At 42.9% G+C, this 14,397-nt stretch overlaps 1 protein-coding gene across 3 annotated transcripts in view; it reads left to right on the top strand.

Annotated features, from left to right (window-relative positions):
- Nucleotides 1–14,397, top strand: part of LOC117242330 (alpha-mannosidase 2) — a 152,822-nt gene that overhangs the window by 47,927 nt on the left and 90,498 nt on the right. Inside the window, exon 2 of one of the 3 annotated variants that reach the window (XM_033508888.1) lies at nt 5,302–5,357. The gene's annotated coding sequence lies outside the window, so the exon portion shown is untranslated. The other 2 variants (XM_033508891.1, XM_033508890.1) reach the window with 2 other exon arrangements.

Raw genomic sequence — 14,397 nt, forward strand, 5'->3', positions numbered from 1 at the left:
AATAAGAAATAGAATAGTGAACCTCGAAGATGGTATCCGTCCACGTGTTATTTAGCAATTCAGTTAAAAAAATTTACCAAATGTCCAGTTGGACAAATTGTAAAGTACAAATTAAATTAACAAATTAAAGTACAAATTAGCAAGGTTTGTACATTACGTTGTCCGGAAAGTGTCTTTCTTTTACAAACGTGTTTTTTATAACAATGCACCTTCATACAAACGTGAAATCAAGCCTGTGAGATATCGCGGTGTTTATCTCAACAGAACAAAATGGATCGTACGCAATTCGACAAAACAATATAAAACAAAAAACATTGTGCGTCTGTTATTCCTCATAAAACGAAAGAAACTTTTCGGACAACCTAATACCACGTCGAGGGTGTCGCCAGGGCCCAGTTCACAGGCAACCTGCTGGATGTTCGTGTTGAGAATTGTGGATCTTAATTGCCGAAATAAAAGTAAAGAAACACTAAAGTCACACTTGGAATTGATATGAAAATAGTTTCAGATTTATTTAATATGTGATTGACAAGATATTCGTGGATTCATATGTGCCCGCGTCTCAGCACTCTCTTTGTCCACCATCCCACATACTCCCACACACTCATACTCGAATATGTGTGCCACCACTACTCTAATCTAGCGTTCTTTATTCTTTATTTAATTTGTACTTTACAATTTTTCCAGCTGGACATCAATCTAGTGTAGCACACAAAATTACACACATCTCAATGGTTCGTTAGACCACCTTGGTTTTTCCATCGCTAAATTATATGTCGGTGACAATAACGCAGATAGCGATTACAAAAATTAGGTTACCGAAAGAGCGAGCATCGTTTTTTCTTGCCTCTCGCTGCTGCAACTCGTAAACTGTAGCCTCATCAGGAGTAAAAAATTAACCGATAGCCCGTGTTATTTAGACGATAGTATCAAGAACCGCTTAAGACAGAGCAAATATTATCGTTGGCAGAGAAAGCGGCGAGCGAATGTGCGATAATTCGGTGGATGCTCGATGTGCAAGGATTCTCTGGTCGTTTTAGCTTTCGTTAAAAAGCAAACGCGTTACGTTATCCTTAAAGGGAAGTTGGTTCCCGCGGGACCCGATGTTATCGAGCTGGTGGTCGGAAATTTTCTGCACTAGCCACGAGGTGAATTCACAGGCTGAGAGAAGCAGCAAGGAAACCGGATAAAGGGCAAAAGGAAGCGGAGACCGCGTCCGACATATCGATTGTTCGCCGACCGATTATTTGCACCCAATTATAATTATTGCTGCTCTTTCAATTTCTCTCCTCCCTTTACTCATTCTTTTTCCAATACTTCCTTTCATTATCGCGGAATCCCATCTTCCTTTTCTTTTCCATTCCACGTTATCTCTGTCGCTTTAATTCTTCCGCGGCTGTAATTTCATTTCACGCGAGACAGCAAAAAGTCCCAATACAAACTGTATTAAATATAACGCACGTTTAATTTAATAAAGTCAATTTACTTGCCGCTTTTCTACCGTGCAGTTTCATCTACCGATATTACGATCTTCGCGCTATGGATTTTAAAGCCAGCGATTTTCTTGGCAGCAAGTTTCTTTGGAATTTTTAACAACACCGCTATTTATTCGTTCGCCTTATTTTCCACTAATTTTCAGAAAGTTAATACGATATTTTGTGCATCGTTTTGCGAGCGACGACCGAGGGAAACAACCTTAATTTTGCAGACAAAGAGAAAAGAAACGAGATCGACGATACTCGTTGCTTAGTAGCTTTGATAAGTTTGCCAAAGCTAAAGTGAAACTGACTATCCATCAAGCGGGAAACCTAATAGGACAGCATCTACTACCTCTCAGGTGGAAGTTGTATAGCTCTTGAAGTAGGATAATGGGAATCACGGCCGAGTTCTACCATAGACATCGCATGATCCAACGGGTTACAGGACGTAACGAGCTTTGGCAGTTCTGCCAGAAACTACCATCGTAGTCTCTCGTCTTGTCACGATCTATGGCTGAATTTCCAAGTAGAACATGGTCGGTTGTAGTTGCCTTCTTCAATCGCCATTTCCACGATATCTCGCCAGCATTGAAATCCTTGTTCCGCGTAGTCGTATCTCGCGCTTAGGAAAATGCCAATAATTCTATCGAGCATTTTTCTTTCATCTTTGGACGATCAACGATTCGACGTATCGCGCGTTCGGTAGTTTCTTTCGTTTCTCATACGACTATGCGAAATCGAGCGGATGAGATTTGCGAAGAACTTTCTGCTAGAAGCTCCCTTCTCCACACAGTTTCACATTCCTAACAATAACATTAGATAGCGTCGCGTAAAGTACTTCCCTTGCCTCTGAGACTGTTCGAGCGTCAGCTCTTCTCAGTTCACGTAGTAAAACAAACGAATGTGTCGGATAAGCTTTATCTTGTTCGCATTTAACGAAGAAGAAGGGTACTGTACATTCTCTGGAATTAAACCTCTACTGATAATTACCCGGATAAGGTCCAACTCGTGGCACTGCTCGTACCCTCGGATTTTCAATTTTCAAGACACGCTAACTCTTTCGAATCTGCCATCGCAAACCCGACAAATTTTCATCTTTCCTCTGAGCAAGTTCGGTATAACTGTAGACTATATATCTGTGACTATAAATGGCAATAGTGGATTTCCATCAGCTTCTTTCAACCATCAAACGAGCCAAACGACGCGCTGTAAGCGAGGGAAGAGGAATTTTAAAGTTCGATACGTGATCGATCCATTTTACATGGAAACCGTACGTTAGATGTTTTGTTGAAGTAATTAGTCGGAGAAAAACTCTAAATTTTTACTTTTGTATGTCCGCGACCTGGAGACCGCTGTTATGAAGAGAATATTTGAATGGAAACTAAGTCATAGTTGCCAACCCAATAGATCTACTGAAAATATAATGGAAACGTGTCAATAAGTGACGTTTATATCGCTTTTTACTAAAATTTCCAGTTCTTATAGTAAATGGTAATTTTTATTTCACACGACGAGTATATACGTCAACTGCGTCGAAATAAGTCCAAATGACGTGTATATAAGTCGAGCGCAGTTAACTAGTTAAGGGAAAATCTTACAAATTCATCCACTCGTTCCTCCATCAGTCAACCTGAACACGTTCAGGAGTCTCTTTAGGTTCGATAGTACGACAAAATCGTTTTCTTAAAAACTTTTATCGTTGTTATTAAAACAATATATTTACATGTGTTTATCTACCATTGGACATTTTACAACTGTAAATGACAATAGTAGGTTCCTGTCAACTTTAACCACAAACGTGCTGCACGCTCAACGTGCAAAAGTCCCTCCAGGCGTCGTCATAAATCACGATCGAATTTTTCTCTTATCGCGATCCAACCGAACGTAAAATCACGAGATACCAATTAGAGCGGTGCGCAAGATCTTGCGTGGCGATCGATCGAGTTCGCTCGAGATCCCGCAGGGCCAAATCTCAGCCAACTCGAACCTGTACACGCGTAATAATAGCATACGCCGTGGCACGAATCGCAACGATCGCGAAAGGATGTGTGGCTGGTAAAAGGAGAGAGACGAGCAGCCCGGTCACGAGGTAGATCCAGTTTCCATGGATATTGGTTATCGATCGGGCAATCCTGTTTCCTTTATCGCGTGTCCCGCTATAGTGTCGCCGGTATTCCAGCCCCGTGGCTCCTATGAAGTCATAAAGTTGCAACGGGGTAAAGAAACTTTATGCGTGATATTATAATACGTATGTCTCGCATGAATTTGCCCTCTCTCGTCCCTTGCCGGCAGCCAGGGGGTTGCTTTATTGCGTTTATTCTAAATCACCGCACGTGCCCGGAAATCCTGTCCCGTTCACGTATTATATTGCTCGTCCCGACGCTGCTTCATCGTCTGCCGTGTGATCAGCCTTGCGAGAAGGAATTTTTCCTTTCTTGCTTTTGCTTTTGGTAGTTTTTTCATGGCAAATTCGTCGATACGATCGTCCTGCTGAGATGAGGCCAAGTTGGCGTTAGACTGTCAAGAGCGTTGGCTTCCACGTTCCTGACTGCGATCATCGATTAGGAGACGGTGTTAATTTTAGAATAGGATCCCAGTTGTAGCCTACAATTGATTATGACGTTGCAATGGTTTGGACGTTACGGTTTTAACGTTATATCGCGTCTGCTGCACGGGATGCAGCGTCAGATCCCCGCGAAACTTTAGGTCCGCGCTCGATCTCAGTTGAGGTGTCAGGTCTCAGCCTACAGTCTTGCGTCTGAGCTATTGGGTAGGCCGTTGAACGTTCCAGTATTAGCATCACTGAGTGGGCTGCTATTAAAGTGCAATTCGTTGCGATATCAGTATTGGGTTGGACGATTAAAGTTCTATATCAGCTCAGATAGGACTCCTTTACCTACGTTGCAGTTTTGACGCGTTGACGACGTCAGACGCTAATTAGCGTCTTTCATTTTGCACCCGTTGGTGACGGGTGAAGCTAATTACTTGGTCTTCCAAAAAAAAAAGAAATAATTCGTAAAAAGCACTCGCTTTTATTATCGTTATCTGAACAGCCCTTTTGATCAGTTAGCTGGTGCGATCTCTTTGAAAAGCGCGTACCTAGAACGTGTCGCGAGTATACTCGTCGGACACAGAGTATGCGCGGCTGTTACGATAGAGAATGAGGTTGCAACGAAACGACTGTTTCGTTTTCTAATTTTATTACCGACGGTGTTGCGAATTATCAACTAACCGGTCAGGTCCAACCGATCGGTCGATATCGCGAACCTTAAATGGATCCATAACGCTCAAGGTGAAGGAGGTTTAATATATCGACTGTTAGTGTAATTTGCCACTTTATTTTGCACTTGCTGTATACAAGCAAAGTTGATGGCCTGAACACGACGATTGTAAGATCTTGCTGAGACTGCAGTCTTTCATCCGCTTGGTACGACGTTCTGTAGATGACTGTCTTAGTATGTTGGTGATACTCTCCACCAACCGTTGAGTCTCGTCAATCCATCGTGTCTTCTCGGCCAGGGGTCTTCCCTGGGGTTTTTCCTTAACCTCTGAGTCATCAGATTTCCAGTTATTTGGAATTTCCCAAAGAAGGAAGAGGTGCGGGTCGAGCTATAAACGCACGGCCACTGAAAATCTCGAACAGACGAGGCTCGTCGTAACACGAAATATCGCCATTGCTTCATGACGAGTATACTCGTGCAAAACCGGCAACTGGTTAAATCGGTGAAATTAAAACGCAAAGATCAAAGTACTATATTAAACCATTAAAACTAATTTACGAAAGTTATTCTGCCAATCTGACTTGTTGCTACTATCGTTTCAGGTTTCTTGGATCTTGGCTCTACACGCGAAACTGTACGCGTCTCCGATCTGAAACAAGTAAGTGCACAATTATTTATTTTAATTTGTCGATATCACCTTCCAGCTGGAACCATAACAATAAACCAATTTTATTTCTTGGCTGGTAAAGTAATTGAACGACGTGTAAATATTTCTGGAAAATTGAAATCTTCTCTGGATTTCTTCGCTTTTACTCCGTAAACACGTCGTCCCGTGTTTTATGATAATCGCGCAGCTTCGATCAACTTACTGCCTTGACGAGATATATCGCGCAAACTGCCTTCTCTTTATCCTCTTTACGCTACCAAGGCACTGTCGTCGCTTCTCAGACCTTTTGTTTCTTCGCGCCCAGCCATGGAACAGCGTTCACGATGGATCGCCGCTAAATTACGCGAATAAATTGCGGTCTAACTGTCTTGTACATTGTTTGTCTTCATCCTCGCCCCGGTTTCCACCGCTTCCACCGTTTCCGTGGCCTGGCTCGAGCTTGCGGCACCTTTCAACCGCAACATTATCGCTGCTGGATGGCTCGCCTCCACTGTATCATCGCGTGTCCTCCGTATCTCGCATACGTGCAGCGAATTTGTCTGAAAGATGAATTTATTCAGCCAGGTATTCCTCTGTACGCGATAATTCAGCCTTTCGTAAACGAGGCTAATTAACCACGCGTTTTCATCGTTTCAATGCACGCGATTAACGTTCGTGTTTGAAGAAACGAACGATTTGCTTGTACGAAAGATGACATAACCGGCGAAGAACACCGAGAGAAATTGAAAAGAAATGGAGGAAAAAGGGGAAAAAGTATAAACTGTGGTAACGTCGTGGCTTCTCTGTGCTTCTTCTCAGTTTATGCAGTCCATCAATGTGCTTCCCGAACGATTCAATTACACGTCGCGACCCACCAACGGTTGGCACCTGAAACTTCCCTAACTTGCTACAACTTTTTCCATTCTGTCCGCCCTTGACCCAAATCTCACTAATGGCGTTCTATCGATTCTGGCTACCACCTGCGTTCGTCTTGCAGTTGTTCCATAATTGCGCAGTTGCTTAATACGATACGAGGCACTTGCAAGTAGCAGAATTTATCGTCTACCGACGCATCTGGCCGATAAACTTCTGACTCGACTCGTTCGTTGCTGTTTCGCGACGTTCCTATCTCGATGCCGGCGGTTCAAGGCTGTGTCAAAATGGAATCACTTGCTCCAACGCGTGGAAATATCTTCAAATTTCTCGTAGAAAAATTAATCTTCGAAATTCGTTTTACGTTGCTCCCCTTCGTGTCCCAGCAACCAACCAGCCTGCCTGCCGAGCTTCCACGTTAAACGATACTTTTCCACGGTAATTTAGTCAGAGTATTATCGATACCGCTGGACGAAACAGGAATTCGGGAAAATTTTATGTCAAACGTTTCGCACGTGCAGATCAATTATCGAGAAAAGAGCGTTGGCTGCGCGTGTTCAGCCGGGAAGTTGCTTGGCGAATTTGTCAGTGCCTGAGCCAGCAGCGGGGAGTTAATTTAACTTGCTTGCAGGATTTCGCGTGCCACGCTGGCGTAATTAAATTTTGAAGCAACGTAAACGAGCAATTACTGCGTCTCGCAGTCGTGTTTTCGACGTGGACTCAACTGCCCGGTCACCGTGCAATTATTTGCTCACGATTGATACCGGCCCTCCATCGATGCTTCTCCATCAGCAGCGGAGAATTTCGTGGAAAGACCGCTAAAGGACCTACGAGAGAGTTGCTCCGGCAATACTCAGTCTCCCCTATTTTTCTCTCATTTTAGTAGATTCCTAGTTTCGTGCTGCAGCGCTAACGATATGGTTTCACACACGCTGAAATTTCACGAACTTACACACTGATATAGAGCGTGAGTCTTCCAAGACGACGACTTAACACTGGAACTACCACACCAGTGAAATTGACTGGTTTTACAATTTTATTTTAAAATTCCTACTTCGTGTTACATTCTTCTCCGCAATGATGTAATTACTTTCGCAACGATAACTGAAAGAATAATATAATGAATTTTTCTTCTTTTTGTTGTTTCTTTATGTATTCGAACTGAAAATAATTTTATGTCGAGGCTACTTGTACCAATAGCAGTGAAAATGACCGGCACTTGTCAAAGTGTACAGGAGTCCTGCAATTTGTTTATCGAACCCCAATTAAGTGTAAGTGAGTGTAATATCTCGCTGATAACAAACAGATTACAGCACTGTGTGTCCACTTAGATACCGTGCAACTTTTGTTCGAGACATCGTTTCGTACAACGAACAACTTGCGAGTTAATCTAAGTCGTCGTGTTGGGAGACTCAACCCGTGCAACGATTCGATCTCGAAGTGTTTTAAACACGAAGAAGGTGACGCGGGAAGATGTTCGAGAAGGTGATGGATACTTTGAAGGACTGTATCTCGAAAAACGTCTCTTCTTTTTTTCTTTTTTTTTTTTCGAACCTATAGAGCTATCGCTATATCGATTGAAATTTCGTTCTCGTATTGAAGATACTAAAATATCGTTTCATTGTTTCGATGCTATGTGCATGCTGCCGAGACGACAGTAATAAATGCGAGACGCGATACTCGAGGCACCCTTGAGACCTAGCCTTGAATCATGCGAAGTGGAAAATCCTGTCCTGTCTGAAGCCGATCATCGGACTGTACGATCGCGTACATACAGTAGAAGCTCGATAAGTCAGAACCTGTATAACTCGAACCTCTGTATAACTGGAATATCTCAATAAGACTACAATTTTCTCTATTCCTTTGCGCTCTGACTATGGAAGCCTCTGCAAGTCGAAATAAAATTTACCTTGGAATTATTTCGAATTTAATTGGAATTATTTGCCATCGCCTGTCCACACGCGTTCTTTGCACCTCTGTTTTAACTGGAATTTGGAATAACCAGACTTCGCTATGGGTCGAAGTTTATCGAAGCGCGCCTGTAGCTGCGCCGTGTGTCAGAAGATGCGAGAAAGCAATCGTACGATGTTCGATAGTCCGACATTCGATATTTCGTCGCGGAATCCCACTTCGTCGACCACAGTATACCACCTGTTACAGAACACCCTGTATATTACACGCAAACGACGAAAAGTCGACCACCTGGTCAGTCATTCACGCTGTCGGCTCGTGGGACGTTAATTTACACGGCGGAGACGTAAACGTGAGGGTTTGCTCACGTTATTTCGGTCGTTAAAGCAAAACACGTATATAACGTGTCGTTGACAAGCGACTGGTCCGTCGTTTACCGTGACGCGAACCTGCTCTGTTGATACACCGCGAAGAAACTTCGAGAGCTACAGGCAACCGAATCATAGCGCATTTCCGATACGCGAGCGCGATAATTTGTCCTAGAAATTCGGCTGCTCATCCGCTGCCGACTGGTTAATAATATTCGCTATTCTAGTTTGCTTTTTTCTTTTTTTGAAGAGAAGTAAGAGAAATTGCTTGCCTGAAATAAAAAGAGTAGCAAGATTTTTGATCGCAACTATCAAGATCGTTGAATCTATCCGAATTCGGAGTTTTTCTCGAAACGCTAAATTCGAGTAGCTCGCGACGAAGTTCGAAATAGGATAATTACTTTATAAGTAAATTAATAAAATTATGTAAATTATATTAATTATATAAATTAATAATTACGTTGGTTAATCTGCAGCGAAAAAGTTGTTGCTTAGAAATTCGGTAGAAGGTAAAAGCTAGCGTTTAATTGTATGAAACACTGGCAGAGAAGGATCGTTGACACGAAACGAAGCGTCCAAGTTACGCAAGCGTCTGGTCGTCAGCGAGATGATCACCTGGCCAGTCAGTCAGTCATTCATGCAACGTGCGTAAACGAGCGTCGCGACGCGACTAGGCGTCGACTGCCTGCGTTATTTTTGTCACCGGCAACGCTATTTCCGTTGGGGTAGCACCTAATCGAGTCTACGAAACACGGCTATTTATTCCCGCGCGGAATTAGGTCGAGTCGGTTCTACTCGAACACCAAACAGCATCCCTATTTTCATTTCGCCTTTTCAAATAACGATCGTCTGTTAACCGGTTAGCTGTTACGACCTCTGAAAGCTTCGAGAAGTGTGTAGCTGAAACGTGCGGCGAGAAACAAGCAACGACGAGTATACTCGTCGAACACAGAATACATGTGACTGTTATAATATAAAATTGAGTTGTAAGGAAATGTTCGTTTTATTTTCTCGTTCGATTACTCACAGGGCTCGTCGTAACGCAGAATATTGTCATTTCTTCGTGACGAGTATACTCGTATGAATATCATTTTGTTGAATTTCAGGGTAGATATTGAAATCACGTACCTAAATCAAATATCACGACCAGAGGCAAAATCAATGACCAGATGGTCAGAGTTGAGTTTACAATTAGTGAGGAGAATTGAAATTACATCCTAGGGATGATCGAAGTTACACCTTTGGACCAGGATTTCTGCAATTCAACTCAATTGAATCTGGCAAAAATTAGATGCTACGCAGAGTATGGCATTAGGGTCGGCATTAGATACCAGGACCAAATTTTGCGCCAAATTCGCCCATTATATTCTGGAATTGATGATGGATACTAGGTATCAGCGATGACTATGTGTCGAACGTCGTACAGTCTATAACCGAGAACAGATTATCGTTTATTACTAGAACCAAGGTTAAATTGTAGAACCGAACCTAATCCGAAACTCAATCAATCATTAGAGTTGATTATATGGCATGGCTATAGATGAGATCTAGAATTAGGTATCGGTAGAATTAGGTCCAGTTATTGTATTGTAGATTGAATCTTGGGATTCAACTAAAATCGTTTCTAAGCGAAAATGGCCTCTGCTAAGAACTATCGTTTAGACCCAGAATTAAACACTGTGATGGAATATTATTACTGAGATTCGAATTATACCTTAGAACGAATCGAAATTATAAATATAATAGAATTCTACCTTAGAATTATGTAAATCCACTCAAATATCAAATCTCTATCCTTATCCCTTGTTTGTCCTTAAAATTTACCGACCAGGTTCCAAACTAGCTTACAGATCCAGTTTAGAACGAACAGATTCCAATCCATTCGAGGATCAAAACATCGATCTCATCAATAGCAATGTTCTTTCTCAAAATTCACCAATCGGAATCTTGTCCATTGATTCGTCTTAGAGTGCGGCTCAAATTTATAGCCATCCTCTTATCCACATTGATTTGTCTTAGAGTGCGGCTCAAATTTCAAATCATCGTCTTGTACACATTGATTCGTCTTAGAGTGCGGCTCAAATTTCAAATCATCGTCTTGTACACATTGATTCGTCTTAGAGTGCGGCTCAAATTTCAAATCATCATCGCTCAAATTTCTTCGTCTTGGACACATTGATTCGTCTTAGAGTGCGGCTCAAATTTCAAACCATCGTCTTGTACACATTGATTCGTCTTAGAGTGCGGCTCAAATTTCAAACCATCATCTTGTACACATTGATTCATCTTAGAGTGCGGCTCAAATTTCAAATTATCGTCTTGGACACATTGATTCGTCTTAGAGTGCGGCTCAAATTTCAAATCATCGTCTTGTACACATTGATTCATCTTAGAGTGCGGCTCAAATTTCAAATTATCGTCTTGGACACATTGATTCGTCTTAGAGTGCGGCTCAAATTTCAAGCCATCGCCTTATCCATATTCATTCGTCTTAGAGTGCGGCTCAAATTTCAAGCCATCGTCTTATCCACACTGAATCATCTTAGAGTGCGGCTAAAATTTCAAGCCATTCAAGAAACTGTATTCCCCTAGCCATTCCCTTTCCCAAAGCTTATTAAACCAGATGCCAAGTTCTGCTTCGAATTAGGCACACGATCCGATCCACCCAGCTATGACTCGTATTATCGAAACTCGTATTTCCTCGATATTTATTTTTCAACACTCATCACCTTATCCACATCGATCCATCTTAGAGCGCGGCTGAAATTTCAAGCCAGCCACCGAGAAAATTCTCTGTTCCCCTAACCGTTCGGTTTCCCAAAATTTATTGACCAGAAGCCAAAAGCTTCGAAGAAGCTGCTCGCAGATTCAGCTTAGAATTAGACGAATTAGACTGGGATTTCAGCGTACCCGAACGATCGAGAAACCTATTGCTCCAACAGTTATTCTCATTTCCAACGATTCGCTAATAAACTCTCTCCCCTCGATGGTTGGTGTAGTGGCATAGCGTCTGCAGGGTCTCCGCGGCACGCAGTGTATATTTGATGCGGAGTGTATATTTCATCGGTCGGAAGAAGCGTTCGATTAAGCGTACTGTCGGTGTGCGTAGTCGCGTCGCCGAGCCGAACGCTTGCCAGCTACAAGCGGGACAGACGGGGCGAGAAGACGCGATTACGCACAAACTAAACGCAGTCTGGCTGTGCACGTCGGTGTCGTAGCTCGGTGTTAGTTGGCCAGATTCGTAGGTAGGTTGTCTGGCCGATGGCCTTTCGACCCGAGTGCAGTTTCGCTCGCGAGCTGCGTCTCGTTCGTCGCCCGTGTGCCTGTAGCGTCAAGCACATCTTCCAGTCTCGTTCTTCCGATCTGTGGCTGCATCTCGTCCTTCTTCAAGGTACACTTGCATGCGACCTGCTACATCTACGCTCTCCTCTTCTTCTTCCATCGATTTCTCCATATTTTTCCCACCCTCCAGTACCTTTCCCACCGTAAGTTTCGCTACAACGTCGAGTATCTCGAACAGCTGCGATTCTTTTCCGCTGCTGTGGACTCGACGCAGTCTTCCTTCCTCGCCTCTTACCTGTCGGTGTGATCGGATCTGGAAATCGCCGCGAGACAGTGATTTACAAGTTACACGCCCATTTCCTACTTTTTCAATTTTCTTTTCAATTTTCGTCTATCGCGAATTACAGCGAACAGTTTCAGCGAATTACAATTTCTATTCGTCCGAGCAAACGGACACAGACTTTTGCACAGGCTACGCTTCTTCGTTTTACCTTCTGAATCTGACTGTTGCACGAGCATCCAGCGAATCGGTTGAAAAACCCATAGAGAAACGTTGGTAGAACGTACCGTCGAGTGTTCCTCTGTCTCTGGAACGAGAAGCCAGGCATCTGGATATCCAGAACGAGCTTTTCACGACGCGTATCCTCGCGGACGCTGGAATCGTCAGGCTGACGACGAGTAATCGACGCTCTGCCGTCTTTTCAACCGGTTCCCACTCTTTCCTTCGTCTCTTCGGCCGGTTTACGGTTGCATTATCGTCCGAGTCTCGTCTGAAAATCTCACCAACCTTCTCTTTTACGATTCTCTTCCCTCTCGGTGCAGTCATCTTCTTGCGTTTCAGGCGTATCTCGCCCAGCAGAGTCCACGCACGGTCCGCGTCAAGTAACTGGCTGTCGTTTCCCTGTGCGCGTCATTTTTCCCACAAACGTGAAAAATTGCATTAGGTTGTCCGGAAAGTTTCTTTCGTTTCGTAAGATGAAGAACAATTTCTGTTTTATATTATTTTATTCAGTTAGTTGCGATCCGTTTCGTTCTATTTCTATTATTATCTTCGCGCATAATTCAATAAAGTAATATAAAAGAAAAAATATCCTCCGTCTGTTATTTCCTTCTAAAGCGAAAGAAACTTTTCGGACAACCTAATACTCGCCGATTTTGGTGCAACTCGTTTCTATCCGAGCCAGCCTGTTCTGTGTAAGTGCTCAAATCTATAAAAAGTGAACGACCAGAGACGTCAAAAGATCGTTGAAGCGAAACTCGTGCCTTGTTTCTCTTACGATCTATAAATCTGTGCGAAAAGTGTTCCGAGGAGAATCATTTTCTAATGTAATTTCTGTAAGAAAGTGATTTGCTGGAATAATCGTACGTGCTTTCCGTAACGAAACGATTTCTTCCGAAGATTCGTCGAAGATTTGTTTCAACCATTTTTTCGTACCTTTTGTCGTTTTACTATTTGCAGCACTTGCGTGGAAGAGTCGTCTCGTGCAACAGAGTTGATTTCTTTCTTAAAGCAACAAACGAAATACGACTAAATTCTCAGGTAAATCTAACGAGCAACGCTTGCGCGAAAATCGTTAAAATTGACGCGAGTCAACGAGGTTCTCTCGCTGGTGAAAATTTATTTCGCACGAAGGCAAAAATTGCAAATTGAAATTCAAAATCGAGTTACGCTCCATGTCGGTAGGCAGCGGACTTGCTTTTGTTTCTCGACCCACGCGGACCTCCAGTTAAGCCGCAACTAATTTTCCTTAAGTTTTGTGAAATTCGAATTACCGCCGCGGTTTAACTCGCCTTGGATTTGGATCGAGTTATTGGCTTGGCAACTAAGCGATTGCGGATTTTGTCAATACCGCCTAATCACAAGATCCGCAATCATTTAGTTGCCAAGCCATCTGCTTGCAAGTTGCAGTCAGAGATTCGTTCAGATCCTCGTTCGATTCCTATTCATCTAGCAGCAAGTTCCAGCAACTTTGCTTAGGCTGAACCAAGATATTATCGGTGCGGATTAAGCGACGCTCGAGTTAGCTCGACTTACGTTAAATCGCACGCTTACGTTCCATTAATTACGGATCAGGTTCATAGCCATTTCACCGGACCTCGTATCACATCCTTACGATGGTGCACGCCTTTCCGCCGAAACCGTTTCACACCATTAACACTTTGACTGCCACGCAGAAATCACACGTTTCGCTCAGGACACCACGGGAGTATTTTCATTATTCAAAGCATATAATGGTAAAATAACAATAAGTTGACGATGTAAGGCAACGTTCTTTCCCGATGTACCGTTTATCTTATTGGTAGTCACGGGGACCACCGTGGCGCCTTGCTAACGGTTGATAACGACATGTTATAACAAGGCTTCGTTTACTTCAACAAACCATTCGCATTCGTTACTTCGTCGTAGGCAAAACGTGCAGAATATATCGTTGAAACGTGTAGAAGATATTAGTAAACAGTATTACGATTATCTTTATGATTTCGACGAAACGTTCGACTGAAATGGTAGAGATAAAAGAAATTATGTTTCTGATAAACCAATGGTAGTGGTAGAATACAAGAGAGGAAAACGTGCTGTGGATTTATCGGATCGAACGATAGCATATTCTACGACACAT

The sequence above is a fragment of the Bombus vosnesenskii genome, unplaced genomic scaffold (genome assembly GCF_011952255.1).
Source record: "Bombus vosnesenskii isolate JDL3184/JDL3185 unplaced genomic scaffold, Bvos_JDL3184-5_v1.1 scf7180000016274, whole genome shotgun sequence".
In the NCBI taxonomy this organism is placed as follows: domain Eukaryota; kingdom Metazoa; phylum Arthropoda; class Insecta; order Hymenoptera; family Apidae; genus Bombus; species Bombus vosnesenskii.